Raw genomic sequence first — 22,803 nt, forward strand, 5'->3', positions numbered from 1 at the left:
AATGATGTGCAGCCGCTGCCCTGAGAGGGAATCGCTGCTGCCTGGTGTAGCACTGATGTGCAGCCGCTGCCCTGAGAGGGAATAGCTGCTGCCTGATGTAGCACTGATGTGCAGACGCTGCCCTGAGAGGGAATAGCTGCTGCCTAGTCTAGCACCGATGTGCAGCCGCTGCCCTGAGAGGGAATAGCTACTGCCTGGTGTAGCACTGATGTACAGCCGCTGCCCTGAGAGGGAATAGCTGCTGCCTAGTATAGCACTGATGTGCAGCCGCTGCCCTGAGAGGGAATAGCTGCTGCCTGGTGTAGCACTTATGTGCAGCCACTGTCCTGAGAGGGAATAGCTGCTGCCTGATGTAGCAGCAATGTGCAGCCGCTGCCCTGAGCGGGAATAGCTGCTGCTTGGTGTAGCACTGATGTGCAGCCGCTGCCCTGAGAGGGAATAGCTGCTGCCTAGTCTAGCGCTGATGTGCAGCCGCTGCCCTAAGAGGGAATCGCTGCTGCCTGGTGTAGCACTGATGTGCAGCCGCTGCCCTGAGAGGGGAAGCGGTCATCTATTAGAATGAACTTAGGTCTACAGTCATTAGGTCGACTGGCAGGAAGGTCGACCTGACTTAAGGTCGACATGGGCCAAGGTCGACACGACTTAAGGTCGAATTTGCATAAAGGTCGACATGAGGAAGGTCGACTGGTCATAAGGTCGACATGGGTTTTTCACTGTTTTTTGAGCAGACAGGCGGTATTTCATGCCCTACCATCCACTAGGGCGTGGAGGAGGTAATTAAAGCTGTGGCGAGCGAAGCAAACCACCGTGCCCGAAGCATTGCGAGCGATGCGAGGGTCCGATTCTCATTGCCAACTGTGTCCATGTCGACTGTGTCGACATTCGGGTAAAAAAACAGTGAAAAACCCATGTCGACCTTATGACCATTCGACCTTCCTCATGTCGACCTTTATGCAAATTCCACCTTAAGTCATGTCGACCTTGGCCCATGTCGACCTTAAGTCAGGTCGACCTTCCTGCCAGTCGACCTAGTGGGGTCGACCTAATGACTGTAGACCTAAGTGTGGTCTGACAGATGTACCGATTCCCCTGAGAGGGAATAGCTGCTGCCTAGTTTAGCACTGATGCGCAGCCGCTGCCCTGAGAGTGAATAGCTGCTGCCTAGTCTAGCACAGATGCGCAGCCGCTGCCCTGAGAGGGAATAGCTGCTGCCTAATCTAGCACTGATGTGCAGCCGCTGCCCTGAGAGGGAATAGCTGCTGCCTAGTCTAGCACCGATGTGCAGCTGCTGCCCTGAGAGGGAATAGCTACTGCCTAGTCTAGCACTGATGTGCAGCTGCTGCCCTGAGAGGGAATAGCTGCTGCCTAGTGTAGCACTGATGTACAGCCGCTGCCCTGAGAGGGAATAGCTGCTGCCTAGTCTAGCACTGATGTGCAGCTGCTGCCCTGAGAGGGAATAGCTGCTGCCTAGTGTAGCACTGATGTACAGCCGCTGCCCTGAGAGGGAATAGCTGCTGCCTAGTCTAGCACTGATGTGCAGCCACTGCCCTGAGAGGGAATAGCTGCTGCCTAGTCTAGCACTGATGTGCAGCCGCTGCCCTGAGAGGGAATAGCTGCTGCCTAGTGTAGCACTGATGCGCAGCCGCTGCCCTGAGAGGGAATAGCTGCTGCCTAGTGTAGCGTACAAAGCCAAATTAGGTTACAGCCATTCAGTTATTAGTATCACAGCCAAATATGTGTATTTATTGTGCCAGAGCCTAGTACAGGACCCAGGAACGTCAGCGGCCGCCTCTGCTATAAAGAGACTTCATTTCCATTCTTTCAGTTATATTATTATACTTTAGTTCTTTCAGTTATATTATTATACTTTAGTTATCTGACAGATCCTCAGACTATATACGAATACCACTCAGCAATGTAACACACCAGATACTGGCTCTGATACACTCATTTATTATATCATATATTATATATCCTGGCTCCACTCAGCCAAAACCCTCTCTGCTACATAAGCCAGGGCCAGGCACATTAACTGACGCATGGAGAGTATGTAAGTAAATTTGGGAATTACCTTGCACAGGACTCTGCCATTACTTCCTTTCCTGCTGGTGACACATCAACAAAGTGTGGTCTGAGCTGTGGGGAGTGTGTACACCCAGGAGAGTAACACACCCTCACCCCTCCCCAGCAGGATTAGGAAGCAACACCCAGAAAGCATGCAGCAAGTGTGTGAGAGCTATGTAATAACTCCAGCACAAGAGTCCATATATTTATGTAATATATATGTACTATGTATGTATGTATGTATGTATGTACAGTTGTGCTCATAAGTTTACATACCCTAGCAGAATTTGTGTTTTTCTGGCCATTTGTCAGAGAATATGAATGATAACTCACAAACTTTTCTGTCACTCATGGTCAGTGGTTGGGTGAAGCTATTTATTGTCAAACAAATGTATTTACTCTTTTTGAATCATACTGACAACAGAAACTACCCAAATGACCCTGATCAAAAGTTTGTAGCCTGGAGATTTTGGCCTCATAATAAGCACACAAGTTGACACAAACGGGGTTGAATGGCTACTAAAGGTAACCATCCTCACCTGTAATCAGTGAGTGTGTATAAAAGGTCAGTGAGTTTCTGGTCTCCTGAAAGACCCTTGCATCTTTCATCCAGTGCTGCACAGACATGTCTGGATTCTGAGTCATGGGGAAAGCAAAATAATTGTCAAAGGATCTACGGGTAAAGGTAATTGAACGGTATAAAACAGGAAAGGGATATAAAAAGATATCCAAGCAATTGAGAATGCCAATCAGCAGTGTTCAAACTCTGATTAAGAAGTGGAAAATTAGGGATTCTGTGGAAACCAAATCACGGTCAGGTAGACCAACAAACATTTCAGCCACAACTGCCTGGAAAATTGTTTGAGATGCAAAGAAAAATCCACAAATAACTTCAGCTGAAATACAGGACTCTGACAAAAAAAAAAAAAAAAAAGTGGTGTGGTTGTTTCAAGAGGCACAATAAGGAGGCATTTGAAGAAAAATGGGCTGCATGGTCCAGTCGCCAGAAGAAAGCGATTACTATGCAAATGCCACAAATCATCCCGCTTACAATACTCCAAACAGCACAGAGACAGGCCTCAAAACTTCTGGAACAAAGTCATTTGAAGTGATGAGACCAAAATGTAACTTTTTGGCCACAACCATAAACGTTACATTTGGAGAGGAGTCAACAAGGCCTATGATGAAAGGTACACCATTCCTACTGTGAAACACGGAGGTGGATCACTGATGTTTTGGGGATGCGTGAGCTACAAAAGGCACTGGAAGATGAATGCAGCAGGTTATCAGAAAACACTGGAGGAAAATGTGCACTCATCAGCCCGGAAGCTGCGCATGGGACGTACTTGGATGTTCCAACATGACAATGATCCAAAACACAAGGCCTAGTCGACCTGTCATTGGCTACAGCAGACAGAATAAAGTGAAGGTTCTGGAGTGGCCATCTCAGTCTTCTGACCTCAATATCATTGAGCCACTGTGACGAAGACCTCTGGTGGGAACTCAGACCAAAGCACTGATGAAGTCCTTTAAGTGACAATCAGCCAACACCAATACTTTACTTGAGTTGCCTTGGGCTGAGATGTGGAACGATGACTGGAACATTGAATGCTGAACGATGATTAGGACATCGATGGAATACTGAATGATGGCTGGAACATTGAATGCTGACGGAATGATGGCTGGAACCCTGAATGCTTGAACGATGGTTAAAACATCGATGGAATACTGAATGATGGCTGGAACATCGAATGCTGAACAATGGCTGGAGCATCGACAGGAGCTAGGCCGGGAACTGCTGAGGTGAGTATCCTATGCTGGACACCGGTTCACAGGAGCTGGAGTACCTGGAATGAAGCACACTGCAGCAGAGAGAGAGACAACTGCACCAACAGGAGACAATGGACAAATTAAGCACTAGCATCAGTCTGTAGGCTCCCAGCATACTTATACCCACTGGAAGGCCCTGATTGGCCGGGTAGGTATGACAGGGAGCTTAGACTGCACATGATTGGTTCAGCCTGACATGTGACTGAAAGGAGCATGGCAGCCCCCATGTCAGGCTAAGGCGGGAAAATCTGTTTGTATCCACCATACTTGTGGCCGGGAGCAATGGCGGCGGACTGAGAGATTGCCGGACACTGGACATTGTCACTCAGCGTGAGGGGAGAGGCGCGCTGCACAGCCGCGGAATCAGCAACACTGAGAGAACCAGGAGATGACCGCAGAACAGTCGCACAGCACACAGGACGCTGGCTGCATCCGGACTTGAAACGCAAACTTAGCCGACACTTAGCCGGTAAGAGAGTCTGCCATAACACTCGGATCCTGACAGCCACTCTGGGGAGATCTCAAATGTTCAGTTCATGCAAGACAGCCCAAGAACTTACAGGAACTGGAGGCTTTTTGCCAAGAAGAATATGCAGCTTTACCATCTGAGAAAATAAAGAGCCTCATCCACAACTACCACAAAACACTTCAAGCTGTCATTGATGTTAAAGGGGGCAATACACGGAATTAAGAACTGGGGTATGTAAACTTTTGATCAGGGTCATTTGGGTAGTTTCTGTTGTCATTATTATTTTTTAAAAAAAGTAAACACAATTGTTTGACAATAAATGGCTTCACCCAACCACTAACCATGAGTGACAGAAACGTTTGTGAGTTATCATTCATATTCTCTGACAAATGGACAGAAATCACAGATTCTGCTGCTAGGGTATGTAAACTTATGAGCACAACTGTATCTATGTAGAGGATGTATCATCGATATATTACTTCAGTTCAAGACAAGTTCAGAACACGGGGTTCCCTAAGGTTAACACAATTAAACGGATTCAAAACATCAGGAAACTTAAGCAGCCGATTCATTTTTAAAATAATATGAATAAGGTTATCTGTATACCCTTTGTTGCATTATTTTAGTATCACCTAAATCGGGTTGGGATCATTTGGTCTATTGCATTATGGTAGAAAGTCATTAGGTCGAATCCATTAGGTCGACATGCTAAAAGGTCGACATGACTCTATGTCGACATGGGAAAAGGTCGACATGATTCTAGGTCGAAAGGTCATTAGTTCGACAGGTCATTAGTTCGACAAGGTCATTAGTTCGACATTGTGTATGTCGACATTCACAAGGTCGACATGGGGTTTTTCACTGTTTTTTTACCTGAATGTCAACACAGTCGACATGGACACAGTTTAAAGTGCACTGCATCCCCTCGCATCGCTCGCTGCGCTCGCGATGCGTCGGGCACGGTGCCTCGCTACGCTCGGCACACTATTTTATTCTCCCACCACGCCCTAGTGGATGGTAGGGCATGAAATACCGCCTGTCGGCACATGTTGGCTCAAAAAACAGTGAAAAACTCCACGTCGACCTTGTGAATGTCGACATAGACAATGTCGAACTAATGACCTTGTCGAACTAATGACCTGTCGAACTAATGACCTTTCGACCTAGAATCATGTCGACCTTTTCCCATGTCGACCTTTTAGCATGTCGACCTAATGGATTCGACCTAATGACTTTCTACCATAATGCAGTAGACCAAATGACCGCATCCCCCTAAATCATACCTTCCAACTGTCCCATTTACCGAGGGAACATCCTGGTTTTTGGGGACGTTGCACGGCCCGCCCGGCGCAAACAATGTCCCGCTGCGGGGGGGCAGTTGGGAGTCCCCGCTGCCACCCGCTTGTCAGAGGGGAATAGACGCTGTGCCAATGACTCCCGGATTGTGCCATTTGGGGTGGCAGTAGGTGGGGCTCCCTTATCTGAATTTTGCACTGTGCTGCAGCCCTGCGACTCTGCAACAGCCACTGGCATGGACGTCCAGGAACAGAGCATCTTGTCCCTCCTGGAATGTGTCATGTTGGGAGGTACAGTATGCCCTATGTACTGTGCTGCCAACCAGTGGCACTGTATACATACATACAATAATATTAATAATATGACGCTATGTACACATTGTGTCTCAGTCATCCAGACACACACATATAATCCCAGCAAGTGTTATCCTGTATGATGTGTTCCCTGAGCAGCTGCCCACAAAGTGCCAGCCACAGTCACATTCCCACAAGTGCCATCTCATACAATGGGCATCTGTCTCCGCATCAGACAAGGCTTCCTTGTGTCCTCAACGGCCCAATATTAATCACTTCTGCAATGAGTCCCACAGATTGTTTGTGTAATAACAGCTTTCTGAGTGTAACGTACACAGTACAGGAGGGATGTTGTGATCACTGATTGGGAGAGAGTTTTATACAGTGAGTCTATGTACTAAGCCTTGGAGAGATAAACTATAAGCCAAATGGCCCCTAACTGTCATGTTACAGGCTGCATTTGAAGAAATGACAGTTAGGTTCTGATTGGTTGGTACTGTAGCTTCATCCACTTGAGTATTAGCATCTTACTACAGTATACAGGACAGTGGGGAAGGAGTCTGCCAGCGCTCGGCCACACCTATATACAGTGATATACCCAGACATGCACCAGCAGGAACTGTGTCAGCACTAGATCCATATAGTTCCTTTACATTGTTGGCACGGAGGAGCTGGTGCACAGATTGTATAGGCGCGGCCCAGCTAGAGCACATTTCCCCCGACGTTGCCTAATACTGTGTTGTCTGTGCTATATGTGGAGTTCTATTAATGTTGCATCTTCTTATAACACATCCCAGAAGAGGAGAGCTTCAGGTGTCAGTGGGGACAGACAGTCCCCCATAGGCTGCATGGGGAGGACAAGGGTTCATTTTGCAGCACACTGGAAGGACTAGTATGGTGGTGGTGGTGGTGGTGGTGTGTGTGTGTGTGTGGGGGGGGGGGGTGTTGCTGGACAGAGTTGTGCAGGGAAATGTAGTGCTGCACAGAGATGTGCAGGGAAATACAGTGCTGGACAGAGTTGTGCAGGGAAATGTAGTGCTGGACAGAGTTGTGCAGGGAAATGTAGTGCTGCACAGAGATGTGCAGGGAAATGCAGTGCTGGACAGAGTTGTGCAGGGAAATGCAGTGCTGGACAGAGTTGTGCAGGGAAATGTAGTGCTGGACAGAGTTGTGCAGGAAAATGTAGTGCTGCACAGAGATGTGCAGGGAAATGTAGTGCTGCACAGAGATGTGCAGGGAAATGCAGTGCTGGACAGAGTTGTGCAGGGAAATGTAGTGCTTCACAGAGTAGGGCAGGGAAATGTAGTGCTGCACAGAGTAGGGCAGGGAAATGTAGTGCTGCACAGAGTTGGGCAGGGAAATGCAGTGCTGGACAGAGTTGTGCAGGGAAATGTAGTGCTGGACAGAGTTGTGCAGGGAAATGTAGTGCTGGACAGAGTTGTGCAGGGAAATGTAGTGTTGGACAGAGTTGTGCAGGGAAATGCAGTGCTAGACAGAGTTGTGCAGATAAATGTAGTGCTGCACAGGGTTGTCCAGGGAAATGTAGTGCTGCACAGAGTTGTGCAGGGAAATGTAGTGCCGGACAGAGTTGTGCAGGGAAATGTAGTGCTGCACAGAGATGTGCAGGGAAATACAGTGCTTGACAGAGTTGTGCAGGGAAATGTAGTGCTGGACAGAGTTGTGCAGGGAAATGCAGTGCTGGACAGAGTTTTGCAGGGAAATGTAGTGCTGCACAGAGTTGTGCAGGGAAATGTAGTGCTGCACAGAGATGTGCAGGGAAATGTAGTGCTGCACAGAGTTGGGCAGGGAAATGCAGTGCTGGACAGAGTTGTGCAGGGAAATGTAGTGCTGGACAGAGTTGTGCAGGGAAATGTAGTGCTGGACAGAGTTGTGCAGGGAAATGTAGTTCTGCATGGAGGCTACGTGATGTCACAAGCAGCTGCTGCAATCCGCGAAAAAAAAAGCCTGTGACTGGTTTAGCAGCACCCCCGCACCGGCATTGGTCATTTTGTGAATCAGGCCGAAAGTCTGGTATTTCTACATAATGTCACTAACTCTAAATCTTCTGACACTTTTACTGGAAAGTGCGTTATTAGCCATTGTGCCGCATTTCCAAAATTGCAACAGTGTCTCTTTATTTTACACAAACGTTTCGGTAATGTGGGAAGTTGTGTTATCCTGTAGATAATATAACTGTGCTGATGTCCCATAGGGCCGATTCAGACCTGTGCGCTGTGCTGGGAATTAGCAGGACGAGCGATTATCGGACAAGTATGTATGCGCACGGTACGCTGTGCGCATGAGTGAGCCATCTGTACAGGTATGGTCAACAAGCATTAGGTCGACACCGCTAGGTCAACATGCAGGAAGGTCGATATAACTGAAGGTCAACATGCAGGAAGGTCGACATGACTGAATGCTGAGATGGGTTAGGTTGACCGGGTCATTAGGTCGACGCAAGCATTAGGTTGACATGGGGAAGGTCGACAGTCAAAAGGTCAACATGGGGTTTTTCACTTTTTTTGTGCCGAATTTCAACACAGTTGACATGGACACTAAAACATAGCAACGCGTCTCCTCGCATGGCTCGCTGCGTTCGCCTTGCTTTGGGCACCGTAGATGGGTTTCGACCACATCTGTGCGATAAATCGATGGATTTTTTGCACATCGAATCGGTCCCCCGATGCAATGCGCATGCACGCCAGTCGTATGTTGCGTCGATAGATATTATGTGCTACACATCAGAAGGCTGGCCAGTTTTTTTTTTCTATTTAAATTCTGCCGCCGCACTGACCCCCGCCATCCGCCAGGGCCCCATCACAGCGCTAAGGTACTCAGATGGACACCACCCACCCTCTCCCAGCATCCGATGTGCCATTGCAGATGGCATGCGACATCGGGTGCTGGAAGAGGGCACTTTTTGCACCATAAGATCGGAGATCAGCACTACACTCCCAATACTCTGGGTTTAGCTGCTGTCAGTACGGGCTGGCTGCACATTCTGCACCGTCATAGGAAAAAGGAAACTCTGTGTCAGCATCACAACCGTCAGCAGGGTTGGGAAATGTTCTCGTCAGCGCGGCCTTTTCAGGGAACATCCCTGTTGCAACCCTGTATGTGACATGTGTGACTGCAGATGCAGCAGTATTTACCAAGCCATCCGGTTCTTATATGCTGTGAAATGCAGATAAAGCTGTGATGGGACCAGAAACTAGAATAGATGTGACCTCAGAGGGGCCGAGGGACCACCAGAAATGTACAGTCCGTATGGCAGCAATATGGATCTCTATGGGCAGAGACACAGTATTTATCATTGTATATTCACAAGTACACGGGCTTCAATAGAAACCTGCTGATCGCTTTACTGCGAGGATCAGGCTGGGCTGTGACAATGTGCATGCTGAGCAGGGACTGCGGGAACACAGGCCAACGTACTCAGGACCTTATTCTGGTTGACACGCTCCCGTGTGATTTCGCACGGGAGCGCAACGTTTTGCATCTTTGCATACGCATTTATGTGCATGTGCAAATGCCGGGTGTGTACAGGCTTGGCAAATGGCAAGATCGCCGTCCCATACACACCCAACAGTGGCGGATAGAGGCGCCCATGGGAACGCCCAGTGTTTCATGGGTGTTCCCATGGAAACGCTTGGCATTCCCAGGGAAATGAGACAGTGATGCGGCTGCCGGTGTCCTCGCACAGGGCGCATGCAAAGCTAAGACTTCTTAGCATGTGCGTTCCACATCATTCAATGGTCGGCGAGCGTCGAATGATGTGGGTCTCGCCCCCTAGGCTGCGAATGGATGTTTATGCAAAACATCCATTCGCAGCCGTGCAGGGGAATTTGCCATGTGAAGGGAAACGGACGGCAATGCGAATGGCAGCCAGGCTTAAAAACACACTCAGAGCTGCGAACTTCAACCAGAATAAGGCCCTCACTCCGGCCCTCCAGAATGGGATCATGATGTCCTGCTCCAGCATATATGCCTTATACACTGCAGGACGGGAGGGGGGGGGCAGCTATGCAATGCAATCCTTAATCAATGCAAAATCAAGAGGCGGTACATAACGCCTCCTGCCTGCCCACCACCCCATCTGCATACCAACACCTTGTGTCCTGTTCCCTGCACCCCTTGCCTGCTGGCCACACCACTGGATAGCTGGTCACACCACCTCCTGCCTGCAGGGGCGGATCCAGGATAAAATTACAGGGGGGACACCATGATAAAAGAGGGTTTAGGTGGGGGAGGGGCGGTGTTAATGGTGCTAGTGTACATGCTAAGAGAGCGGCAGAGAGAGGTTGGGAATGGGATTAAAAATAGGCCCTGGCATTTAAAGTACGCAGGCCCACCATGGCAACAAAAGTGAAGGATGTAGTTGTGCACGCGCCTAAGGCGCGCTCCGGAAAAGGGGGTGTGGCCATTTAACAGGGGGCATGTCCTGGAGTGTAGTGTACAACACCATATACAACTTCTACACATTATGCAACAAAATACTAGACCCCATTATACTTGCCCCTTACACATGATGCCAAATGGATTGAGCCAAAATTCAAATAATGCCACATGGATTGAGCCAAAATTCACATAATGCCACACGGATTGAGCCAAAATTCACATAATGCCACATGGATTGTGCCAAAATTCACATAATGCCACATGGATTGTGTCAAAATTCACATAATGCCACATGGATTGTGTCAAAATTCACATAATGCCACACGGATTGAGCCAAAATTCACATAATGCCACACGGATTGAGCCAAAATTCACATAATGCCACATGGATTGAGCCAAAATTCACATAATGCCACACGGATTGAGCCAAATTCATAAAATGCCACATGGATTGAGCCAAAATTCACATAATGCCACACGGATTGAGACAAAATTCACATAATGCCACACGGATTGAGACAAAATTCACATAATGCCACACGGATTGAGACAAAATTCACATAATGCCACACGGATTGAGCCAAAATTCACATAATGCCACATGGATTGAGCCAAAATTCACATAATGCCACACGGATTGAGACAGAATTCACATAATACCACACAGATTAAGATAAAAATTCACAATTCTCTTCATAAACAGGGACATTGTCCACCAAAGGCGCGCATTAAACATTTACACCATAATGTCCATTACACGTTAAGTTACACGGCATGATGTCCATTATGTATTATGCCAAACACCATAATGCCTATTAAAAATTATGCTACATAAGTGCTGATTATCTACATGCTCATTGCCAAGGGTTCCATGCTCATTGCCAAGGGGGAATACATGCTCGTGGTAAATGGGTGACAGCCGCCGCCAGGCAGAAGTGATAGCCACTAACAGTGGCATAGCCTGGCTGTATTCAGAGCACTGCAGGTCCCGGCTATTTGAAATAATACCCCTTTCACACCAGAAAATGCATTCCCGGGTTGGCCCCTTTTACACCAGCCTAGTCCCTGCATTTTCTGGTGCGAGGGGGAGAGAAAACCACCCCTCCCCCCCTTTAACCAGTTATCTAATTTAACCGGCTATATCTTCGGAACTAACTGACCCATTTACATGAGACAAGTATTATATTGAAGAACTTTTGAGTGGGCTTTGAATGATTTAGGTCCAGTGAAACTGGAACGTTTGGTTCCAGAGTAATCTGCCCTCAAAGAACATGAACAGCCATGAAATTACATTTCAAATATAAAAAAATTGGTTTACATGCTATATCTCTGAAACCCATTGAATGATATGGACCAGTCTGGTATCATATTGAAGGCGCAGCGATTTGGAATTGAATGAGATCATCCACAAGCTTCTGTGATGCCAGGGGGGAACTGGCAGCCATCGGAATCGGGTGGGGGTCGGAATTGACGGGTCCCATATTATCCTATGGGGGGAAAAACGTTACAGGTTTGCCAGGCGATATCTCCGGTTCCCGGGGGGCTAGAGACACGGGGCTGGGCTCGTTGGAAAGCCCTGGTCCTCAGCTACAAATGAAATGACAGGGGGCACGTGCCCGGGTGCCCCACCCCTGAATCCACCACTGCCTGCCTGTATACCGCTCCCTGCACCCCCTGCTTGTGTCTTTCCTGCACCCCTTGCCTGCTGACCACACCACTTGATAGCTGGTAACAACACTAGATAGCTGACCACACCACTAGATAGCTGGCAACACCACTAGATAGCTGGTCACACCACTAGATAGCTGGCAACACCACTAGATAATAGGTCACACCACTAGATAGTTGGTCACACCACTAGATAGCTGGCAACACCACTAGATAGCTGGTCACACCGCTAGATAGCTGGTCACACCGCTAGATACCTGGTCAAACCTCTAGATAGCTGGTCACACCACTAGATAGCTGGTCACACCGCTAGATAGCTGGTCACACCGCTAGATACCTGGTCACACCGCTAGATAGCTGGTCACACCGCTAGATAGCTGGTCACAACACTAGAGAGTAGGTAACACCACTAGATAGCTGGTCACACCACTAGATAGCTGACCACACCACTAGATAGCTGGCCACACCACTAGATAGCAGGCCACACCACTAGATAGCTGGTCACAACACTAGAGAGTAGGTAACACCACTAGATAGCTGGTCACACCACTAGATAGCTGACCACACCACTAGATAGCTGGCCACACCACTAGATAGCTGGCCACACCACTAGATAGCTGGTCACACCCCTAGATAGTTGGTCACACCACTAGATAGTTGGTCACACCACTAGATAGTTGGTCACACCACTAGATAGCTGGCAAGACCACTAGATAGCTGGTCACACCACTAGATAGTTGGTCACACCACTAGATAGCTGACCACACAACTAGATAGCTGGTCACACAACTAGATAGCTGGTCACACCGCTGGATACCTGGTCACACCACTAGATAGCTGGTCACACCACTAGATAGCAGGCCACACCACTAGATAGCTGGTCACACCACTAGATAGCTGGTCACACCACTAGATGATGACACCACCCCCTGCTTGCATACCACTTGCCTGTCTGCATATCATCCCTTTCCTACATTAACCCCCGGCCTGCCTGCATACCTCCTAGCCCCTCTACACCACCCCGTGTCCTACCTGCACGCCACCTCCTACCTGCACGCCATCCCCTGCACGCCACCCCCTGCATTCCACCCCCTGTCTGCATTCCACCCCCTGCCTGCACAACACCCCCTGCCTGCACAACACCCCCTGCCTGCACAACACCTTCTACCTGCATACCACCCCCTGCCTTCACACCACCCCCTACCTGCATACCGCCTCCTGCCTGCACACCACCTCCTACCTGCATACCACCCCCTGCTGGCACACCACCCCCTGCCTGCACACCACCCCCTGCCTGCATACCACCACCTGCCTGCACCCCCCCCCCGCCTGCATACCACCTCCTACCTGCATACCACCTCCTGCCTGCATACCACCTCCTTCCTGCACACCACCCCATGCCTGCACATCACCCCATGCCTGCACCCCGCCCCCTGCCGGCACACCACCCCCTGCCTGCACACCACCCCATGCCTGCACACCACCCCATGCCTGCACCCCACCCCCTGCCGGCACACCACCCCCTGCCGGCACACCACCCCCTGCCTGCACACCACCCCCTGCCTGCATACCACCTCCTGCCTGCATACCACCTCCTGCCTGAACATCACAACCCCCTTCCTGCACACCACCCCTGCCTGCATACCACCCCATGCCTGCACACCACCCCATGTCTGCACACCACCCCATGCCTGCACCCCGCCCCCTGCCTGCACACCACCTCCTACTTGCATACCACCTCCTTCCTGCACACCACCCCATGCCTGCACACCACCCCATGCCTGCACACCGTCCCATGCCTGCACCCCACCTCCTACCGGCACACCACCCCTGTCGGCACACCACCCCCTGCCTGAACACCACCCCCTGCCTGCATACCACCCCCTGCCTGCATACCACCCCCTGTCTTCATAATGCCCCTGCCTGCACACTATCACCTGCCTGCATACCGCCCTGCCTGCATACCACTCCTCATTTGCATACTACACCTGCATGCCACCTCCTGCCTGCATATCACCCCCTGCCTTCATACTACCTTCTGCCAGTTTACTGCCCCCTGCCTGCATCCCACCCCCTGCCTGCACACCACTAAACTATAGTATACAGTTTGGGCATTATTAAATTGTTTTCTGTGTTGGCAGCCACTAGGTGGCAACCTTTCAGCAGCCGGTGCCTCTATTCTTTCTTCCACCCCATGGGGATGGCGAGCTGACACGAGCAAAAAGTGACCCGTTTGAGTGCTTAAACAGAACTTTTATGCTGCTTACTCCAACCTCTGGGTTTTACAATCACAAAAAAAAAAAACAGCAATTAAATATTGACCTCCAATCCCCCTTCACTTTCGGTTTAAGATCCAGAGAGACAAACAATTGGCCATCGCCCTATATATCTGCATACTGATACTTGATATCACTGTAAGAGCAGGGTCATTAGTGAGATAACTGTGGATACAGTGGATGGGACAAGATTCCAGGCTGTAGATCCGTCAGTTGAATCTACCACTGGGCATGTCCGTACAAAACCAGCCATGTCCACAAAACTTGTCCTGGGGCTGAGAAATACCTCCAGCAAGTGACCTGAGATACCTGTTATGGGGGCTGGTGGTGGAGGGATAATGGTAAGGGGGTTGGTGGAGGAGGGATAATGGTACAGGGCTGGTGGAGGAGGGATAATGGTACAGGGCTGGTGGAGGATTGATAATGGTATGGCAGCTGGTGGAGGAGGGATAATGGTACTGGGGTGGTGGAGGAGGGATAATGGTAGGGGGGCTGGTGGAGGAGGGATAATGGTACAGGTCTGGTGGAGGAGGGATAATGGTACAGGGCTGGTGGAGGAGGGATAATGGTACAGGGCTGGTGGAGGAGGGATAATGGTACAGGGCTGGTGGAGGAAGGATAATGATACAGGGCTGGTGGAGGAGGGATAATGGTACAGGGCTGGTGGAGGAGGGATAATGGTACAGGGCTGGTGGAGGAGGGATAATGGTACAGGGCTGGTGGAGGAGGGATAATGGTACAGGGCTGGTGGAGGAGGGATAATGGTACAGGGCTGGTAGAGGAGGGATAATGGTACAGGGGTGGTGGAGGAGGTATAATGGTATGGGGGCTGGTAGATGAGCAATACTGGTACAGAGCTGGTAGAGGAAGGATAATGGTTTGGGGGCTGGTGGAGGAGGGATAATGGTACAGGGCTGGTGGAGGAGGGATAATGGTATGGGGGCTGGTGGAGGAGGGATAATGGTACGGGGCTGGTGGAGGTGGGATAATGGTACAGGGCTGGTTGAGGAGGGAAAATGGTACAGGGCCGGTAGACAAGCGATAATGGTACAGGGCTGGTGGAGGAGGGATAATGATATGGGGGCTGGCGGAGAAGGGATAATGGTACGGGGCTGGTGGAGGAGGGATAATGGTTTGGGGTCTGGCGGAGGAGGGATAATGGTACAGGGCTGGTGGAGGAGGGATAATGGTACAGGGCTGGTGGAGGAAGGATAATGATACAGGGCTGGTGGAGGAGGGATAATGGTACAGGGCTGGTGGAGGAGGGATAATGGTACAGGGCTGGTGGAGGAGGGATAATGGTACAGGGCTGGTGGAGGAGGGATAATGGTACAGGGCTGGTAGAGGAGGGATAATGGTACAGGGGTGGTGGAGGAGGTATAATGGTATGGGGCAGGTAGAGGAGCGATAATGGTACAGGGCTGGTGGAGGAGGGATAATGGTACAGGGCTGGTGGAGGAGGGATAATGGTACAGGGCTGGTAGAGGAGGGATAATGGTACAGGGCTGGTGGAGGAGGGATAATGGTACAGGGCTGGTGGAGGAGGGATAATGGTACAGGGCTGGTGGAGGAGGGATAATGGTACAGGGGCGGTGGAGGAGGTATAATGGTATGGGGGCTGGTAGATGACCAATACTGGTACAGAGCTGGTAGAGGAAGGATAATGGTTTGGGGGCTGGTGGAGGAGGGATAATGGTACAGGACTAGTGGAGGAAGGATAATGATACAGGGCTGGTGGAGGAGGGATAATGGTACAGGGCTGGTGGAGGAGGGATAATGGTACAGGGCTGGTGGAGGAGGGATAATGGTACAGGGCTGGTGGAGGAGGGATAATGGTACAGGGCTGGTAGAGGAGGGATAATGGTACAGGGGTGGTGGAGGAGGTATAATGGTATGGGGCAGGTAGAGGAGCGATAATGGTATGGAGGCTAGTGGTGGAGGGATAATGGTACAGGGGTAGTGGTGGAGGGATAATGGTATGTGGCTGGTGGAGGAGGGATAATGGTACGGGGGCTGGTGGAGGAGGGATAATGGTACAGGGCTGGTGGAGGAGGGATAATGGTACAGGGCTGGTGGAGGAGGGATAATGGTACAGGGCTGGTGGAGGAGGGATAATGGTGCGGGGCTGGTAGTGGTGAAGGGATAATGGTATGGGGCTGTGTGTTAGGGTTTGGGCTGAGTCCCATATCCCCAGTAAAGGACAAATATGAATGTTCCAGCATACCAAGACATGTTAGACTATGCTTCCAACTCCGTGGCAACAGTTTGGGGAAGGCCCTTTTCTATTTCATATAATATTATGTGCTGCAATATGCAACTATTTTGGGGCTCTTTCATTTCCAGTTACTGTAGACGTGAGCCTCTCTGGTGGCCCACCTTAGCGATGCCCCCATAGGTGTTACTTTCACCATATTCCTAAAATACTCTTTTAAATTTAGGCTATAGTGGCATATGCATAAAATTACTGCAAAAGTTATTACCCAACTACAACTAGTTAATCCAACTGAGTAGCACTACACAAGCAGTGTCATACTACACCCAACTGAGTAGCACTACACAAGCAGTGTCATACTACACCCAACTGAGTAGCACTACACAAGCAGTGTCATACTACACCCAACTGAGTAGCACTACACAAGCAGTGTCATACTACACCCAACTGAGTAGCACTACACAAGCAGTGTCATACTACACCCAACTGAGTAGCACTACACAAGCAGTGTCATACTACACCCAACTGAGTAGCACTACACAAGCAGTGTCATACTACACCCAACTGAGTAGCACTACACAAGCAGTGTCATACTACACCCAACTGAGTAGCACTACACAAGTAGTGTCATACTACACCAAACTGAGTAGCACTACACAAGCAGTGTCATACTACACCCAACTGAGTAGCACTACACAAGCAGTGTCATACTACACCCAACTGAGTAGCACTACACAAGCAGTGTCATACTACACCCAACTGAGTAGCACTACACAAGCAGTGTCATACTACTCACAGACTATTTACAGCTGAAAAGTAACATTATATAATACATCTGAAAGGACTGAATAAGAAGATAAATCAGAGCACTGTACAGAAACTTACCACAAAGATAGAACGTCCTTATCTACTTCCTTGTAAGCATTTATCAATCCGTTGCTGGGAAATCGAGAAACTGCTGTTTTATACTGAAGACGTAACTATCCTCAGAAGCAGCGATCAGCAGGAGCTGGAATGATTTACAGGTGATTAGCCACATTCTGTACCGTACACAGGGTTTCCTGTGCTGCAGTACCTCCTATAGACTCTGGGGGTGTGCATGCAAAGCTGTCACACAGCCATCCATGGGATCACTCCAAATTCAACCGAACACTGTGGACACTGTCTAACATTTCAGCTTCAATTCACACTTTCCTCAGAACATACTTGAGAAATGTCGATAAAGGGTTAATCGATACAAACTGTCTTTAACTGTGTGTTATTGGGCGAAATTTAGTAAGATGTGTATTCTACGTCACACGTGATGTTGCTATGGGCAACCAATCAGATCCTGTCTACTTTCTCCTAGAGGGTGCTAAATAAATAGGAAGTATATTCTGATTGGTTGCCCACAGCAACATCACATGTGACGTAGAATACACATCGGTACTTGTTTCCTAGCACGGCCACAACGATCTTAATCTGGGGCATCGCAGGTAAAAAAATCGCGTCGGTCGCATTGCATGCGGGCTAAAAAATCGCATGCGACGCGATGCCCGCGATTTCCCATAGGGAACAATGTAAAATGCCTCAATTTAACCAAATCAACATAGGGAACAATGTTAAATGGGCCAGAGACCCCAAAAAAAACCACTGACCAGTGAAATGGCCCCCCAAAAATAGTTAACGCCACCCCACGATCAACGTCAACCCGAAGCGTGGCGAGCGCAGCGAGCCCGCGAGGGGCGGCGGTACGCGTCCTCCGACCTTTTTATTCCCCCACTATCCACGTCGGCGTGGAGTTGAGAATAGATAGTGTGGCGAGCGCAGCGAGCCACCGAGCCTGAAGCGTGGCGAGCGCAGCGAGCCCCGCGAGGGTATGCGGATACCTTCACCGGTAAACGCGTCCCTTCGCGGGCTTCACAGGTAACCGCGTCCCCTCGCGGGGCTCGCCACGCTAGGAAACAAGTACCTACACATCTTAGTAAATTTCCCCCATTGTGCCTGATTCATCTGTCTAAATAACACTACGGTACTCTTTACCTAGAAGGGCGCCCATCGCAGGCATCGCATGTACATCGCATGCCATTATAATGGCATGCGATGCGACCAATGCGATGCCCGCGATTTTACATAGAAAACCATGTTAAAATGTAAATCGCGTCGGTCGCATCGCATGCGGCCAAAAAATCGCATGCGATGCGACCGACGCGATTACCGCTATTTTACATAGGGAACAATGTTAAATGGGTCCATTGACCCGATTTAACATAGGGAACAATGTTAAATGGCCCACACACCCCAAATAGCCACCCTGGGCCCCCCCAATTGTTAACGCCACCCCACGATCAACGTGAACCCGAAGCGTGGTGAGCGCAGCGAGCCCGCGAGGGGCAGCGGTACGCGTCCTCCGACCTTTTCATACCCCCACTATCCACGTTGGCGTGGAGTTGAGAATAGATAGTGTGGCGAGCGCAGCGAGCCACCAAGCCCGAAGCGTGGCGAGCGTAGCGAGCCCCCTGAGGGGACGCGGATACCTGTGAAGCCCACGAGGGGACGCGGATACCTGTGAAGCCAGCGAGGGGACGCGGATACCTGTGAAGGTATCCGCGTCCGCTCGCCGCGCTTCGGGCTCGGCGGCTCGCTGCGCTCGCCACACTTTCTATTCTTAACTCTACACCGACGTGGATAGTGGGGGTATGAAAAGGTCGGAGGACGCGTACCGCCGCCTCAGCGGTACGCGTCCTCCGACCTTTTCATACCCCCACTATCCACGTTGGCGTGGAGTTGAGAATAGATAGTGTGGCGAGCGCAGCGAGCCACCAAGCCCGAAGCGTGGCGAGCGTAGCGAGCCCCCTGAGGGGACGCGGATACCTGTGAAGCCCACGAGGGGACGCGGATACCTGTGAAGCCAGCGAGGGGACGCGGATACCTGTGAAGGTATCCGCGTCCGCTCGCCGCGCTTCGGGCTCGGCGGCTCGCTGCGCTCGCCACACTTTCTATTCTTAACTCTACACCGACGTGGATAGTGGGGGTATGAAAAGGTCGGAGGACGCGTACCGCCGCCCCTCGCGGGCTCGCTGCGTTCGCCACGCTTCAGGATGACGTTGACCGTGGGGTGACGTTAACAATGGGGGGGGGAGGGCATTTCACACTTCAGGGTGCTTATTCTATTCAATTTGTGGTCTGGGGGCTATTTAACATTGTTCCCTATGTAAAATTGTGTCCATTGGGTTGATCTGGTTGATTGGAAGGTAATTTAACATTGTTCCCTATGTAAAATCGCTACAATCGCACCCATCGCATCGCAGGCATCGCATGCCATTTTAATGGCATGCGATGTACATGCGATCAACGCGATGGGCGCCGCGCTAGGTAAACAGTACCCATATGTCTATTTACCCATACTTGTCAACTCTCCCTGATTGTCAGGGGTACCGGACGGGGTCCCGACAGTCGGGATCCCGACAGACATTTACCCGACGTCGGGATCCCGACTGTCAAAACACTGACAGCCGGGTTCCCGATGGCCACCTGCTATTTTCCCTCGTGGGGTTCCACGACCCCCATAGAGGGAGAATAGAATAGGTGGCCACATCGTGGCGAGCGCTGCAAAGCCTGCAAGGGGCTTTGCTGCGCTCACCATGCTCTCTGAGTCCGGCCAGTCGGGATCCCGACGTCGTACTAATGACTGTCGGGATCCTGACTGTCGAACCCCTATACCACACCCGATTGTCAGGGAGACTCCCAGAAATACCAGCAATCTCCCAGAGGTGGGATCGGCCTGAAAAAGAGACGGAGCAACGAGATGGTAGATGTGACCTCGGGTGGATGGGATTTGGCCTAATGCCATGCCTCTTCCTTTTTTCCAATTTTGGGGTGTGCCAAGCAGCTTGGCAGCCCTGGCTCCCCTCCCTGTACTGATTTGCATGTGCATGCCATTTATTTGGTGACCCCAACTGTCCCCCCCTGCCTATGGGACACTTAGACCCACAGTTGGGACAGCGGTACAGAGTCCAATTAGTGGGACAGTTCCTGACTCCTAATTCAGACCTGATTGCAGATACATTTGCTCTAAAAATGGGCAAAACCATGCTGCACTGCAGGGGGGCAGAGAGCGTTAGAGGGAGAGTTATGTTGTTTCTGTGCAGGGTAAATACTGGCTGCTTTATTTTTACACAGCAATTTCGATTTCAGTTTGATCTCACTGCATCCAAACCTAACTCTCTCTGCACCTGTTACATCTGCCCCATCTGCAGTGCAGCATGGTTTTTGTACACCTGCAAAAATTGCAGCCTTGCATCAGGCCTTTATTGCAGCACAGTAGAGCCTGAGCGCTAGAGCGTTTAGACCAGGCATGTCCAAACTGTGTCCCTCCAGCTGTTGTGAAACTACACGTCCCATCATGCTTTGCCACAGTCTTGCTATTAGAGAATGCTAAAACTATGGCAAGGCATGCTGGGATGTGTAGTTTCACAACAGCTGGAGGCCCGCAGGTTGGACATGCCTGGTTTAGACCCTAATGCACTTGTGCATATCTCAAGCTCATACTTGCCTACCCTCCCGGAATGGCCGGGAGTCTCCCGAAAATCGGGTCCCGCTCCCGGCCCCCTGGGAAGGTGGGCAAGGCTCCCGCATTCCCCCCAGAGCCCCCGCTCCCTCCCGGAGCTGGGGAAAGAAGTGCCGTAAATCGCGGGTCCGGGGGAGGGGGCGGGACTAAAATGACGTGAATCGCGTAATTTAATGTCATTTTAGCCCCACCCCCTACTCGCGTACACGTGAATTGCGGCGTTTGCGTGGATTGGAGGCGGGACTTTGATACGGCAGCCTTGTCCCCTCCCCCCGACCTGCACATTTTGTTGTCCTCTCCGGGCTTCTCCCAGAGAGGGACATTGAAAAGTCGGCAAGTATTCTCAAGCTGTGTTTGAAAAATGACAGTTGGGAGCTGATTGGCTGGTGCGTTATCACCTTCCACTTTACCACCACTTTATCGCTCTTCCAGGCGTATTATATCTGCTCCAATGATCCCTATAGCTACAGGCATTTTTATATAATGGCCACTTTGGAACCACTTGTAAAACACAATATATATATACACACACACACACACACACACACACAAAAACACACACACACACACACAGCTTTTTTGGCTATGACAAGAAGAAACAGAACTTATACAAGTTGAAACAAGATCTACAGAGTATCACGTACTGCACATTCCGAGCACCGCCAGTAACGGAGCGCTGTACACATGTTACACACAGCACTCACCCTCCGTCGCTCACCTGGGTGACTCAGACACCAAGTGCTCCAAGCTCCGATAACTCGGTCAGTGAGTGTCTAAACGAGGAAGTGCCAGCCTGCCGCTGCCTCTCCCAGCCTGCACTGCATTCCTGGTGGACATGTTAATCAGTGGCAGCCGGCCAGGTGACTGGCAGTCTCTCTAAGTCGGTTAAAATTAAACCAGCCACATGTCAGCTGCAGCCCGCTGCTATAGGTCAGCCGGCCAGTAACGGGCCCACTGTAATAATAGCAGCCTGCTGATTGCTGCTCAGATTCCTGTGCAGTCACACAGAGTAGAATCACTTGTGGAATTTCACAGAGAGTGAGATTAAAAATCTTAGGGTGAAAGAAAAAAATAAAGTCAGCATTACACAGAAGCGCATCAAGGTCACCGCCGGCAGCGGTCAGCCGAAGCGTTATCCATCCTTGTCCCAGGCGCACCGTGCACAGTAATGAAGGGAGCCTCGTCCCACCCAGCTCTGTTCATAGATTGATCTGAAAACCCACCCTGCAATCTAATTGCGATTGGATCGATGAAATTGCCGCGAACGCAGCGATTAGGGCTGACACCAGCACCCTGCTTCGTTTCGCAACAGTCCAGGGGCCAGATTCTATAAGCTTCAAAAATGATAAAATGGAGAGTGATAAACAGCCAGCCAATCAGCTCCTACCTGCCATGTCACAGACTGGGTTTGAAAAATGTCAGGCAGGAGCTGATTGGCTGGCTGTTTATCACTCTCCAATTTATCATTTTTGAAGCTTAGAGAATCTGGCCCCAGATATGCTTGCGTTGGCTGGACCTTTTAGCCTAAACCCGGGACTATGTAAAAACCGGACCCAGACAAGACCCCGGACAGCCGGATCGGACATCTGAATCTGCAGTCCGGAGCTTGTAGTGTCCGTTCTGGGGGGTGTCCTGTCCGGGGGGATGGCTGTAATAGCTGTCACCAGGGACATGGGGAAGAGGAGATTACAGCCTTCCTATGTGGCCCGGACCATTCCGGTTTGTGCTACATGCCCGGACCATACAGG

The 22,803-nt window shown here is 50.4% G+C and overlaps 1 protein-coding gene across 3 annotated transcripts in view; it reads right to left on the reverse strand.

Annotated features, from left to right (window-relative positions):
- The window catches only part of ALS2CL (ALS2 C-terminal like), a 104,029-nt gene extending 82,118 nt beyond the window's left edge, over nt 1-21,911 (reverse strand). The window contains exons 1-2 of one of the 3 annotated variants that reach the window (XM_083186685.1): nt 21,774-21,911; nt 17,392-17,515 (exon numbers count right to left, since the gene is read on the reverse strand). The gene's annotated coding sequence lies outside the window, so the exon portion shown is untranslated. Of the gene's footprint in view, nt 1-2,071; nt 2,150-17,391; nt 17,516-21,759 lie in introns of those variants that run through there. The other 2 variants (XM_083186684.1, XM_083186686.1) reach the window with 2 other exon arrangements.
- Between the last annotated feature and the right edge of the window lie 892 nt (nt 21,912-22,803).

Source organism: Crinia signifera, chromosome 5, assembly GCF_055691185.1.
Source record: "Crinia signifera chromosome 5, ASM5569118v1, whole genome shotgun sequence".
NCBI lineage: Eukaryota > Metazoa > Chordata > Amphibia > Anura > Myobatrachidae > Crinia > Crinia signifera.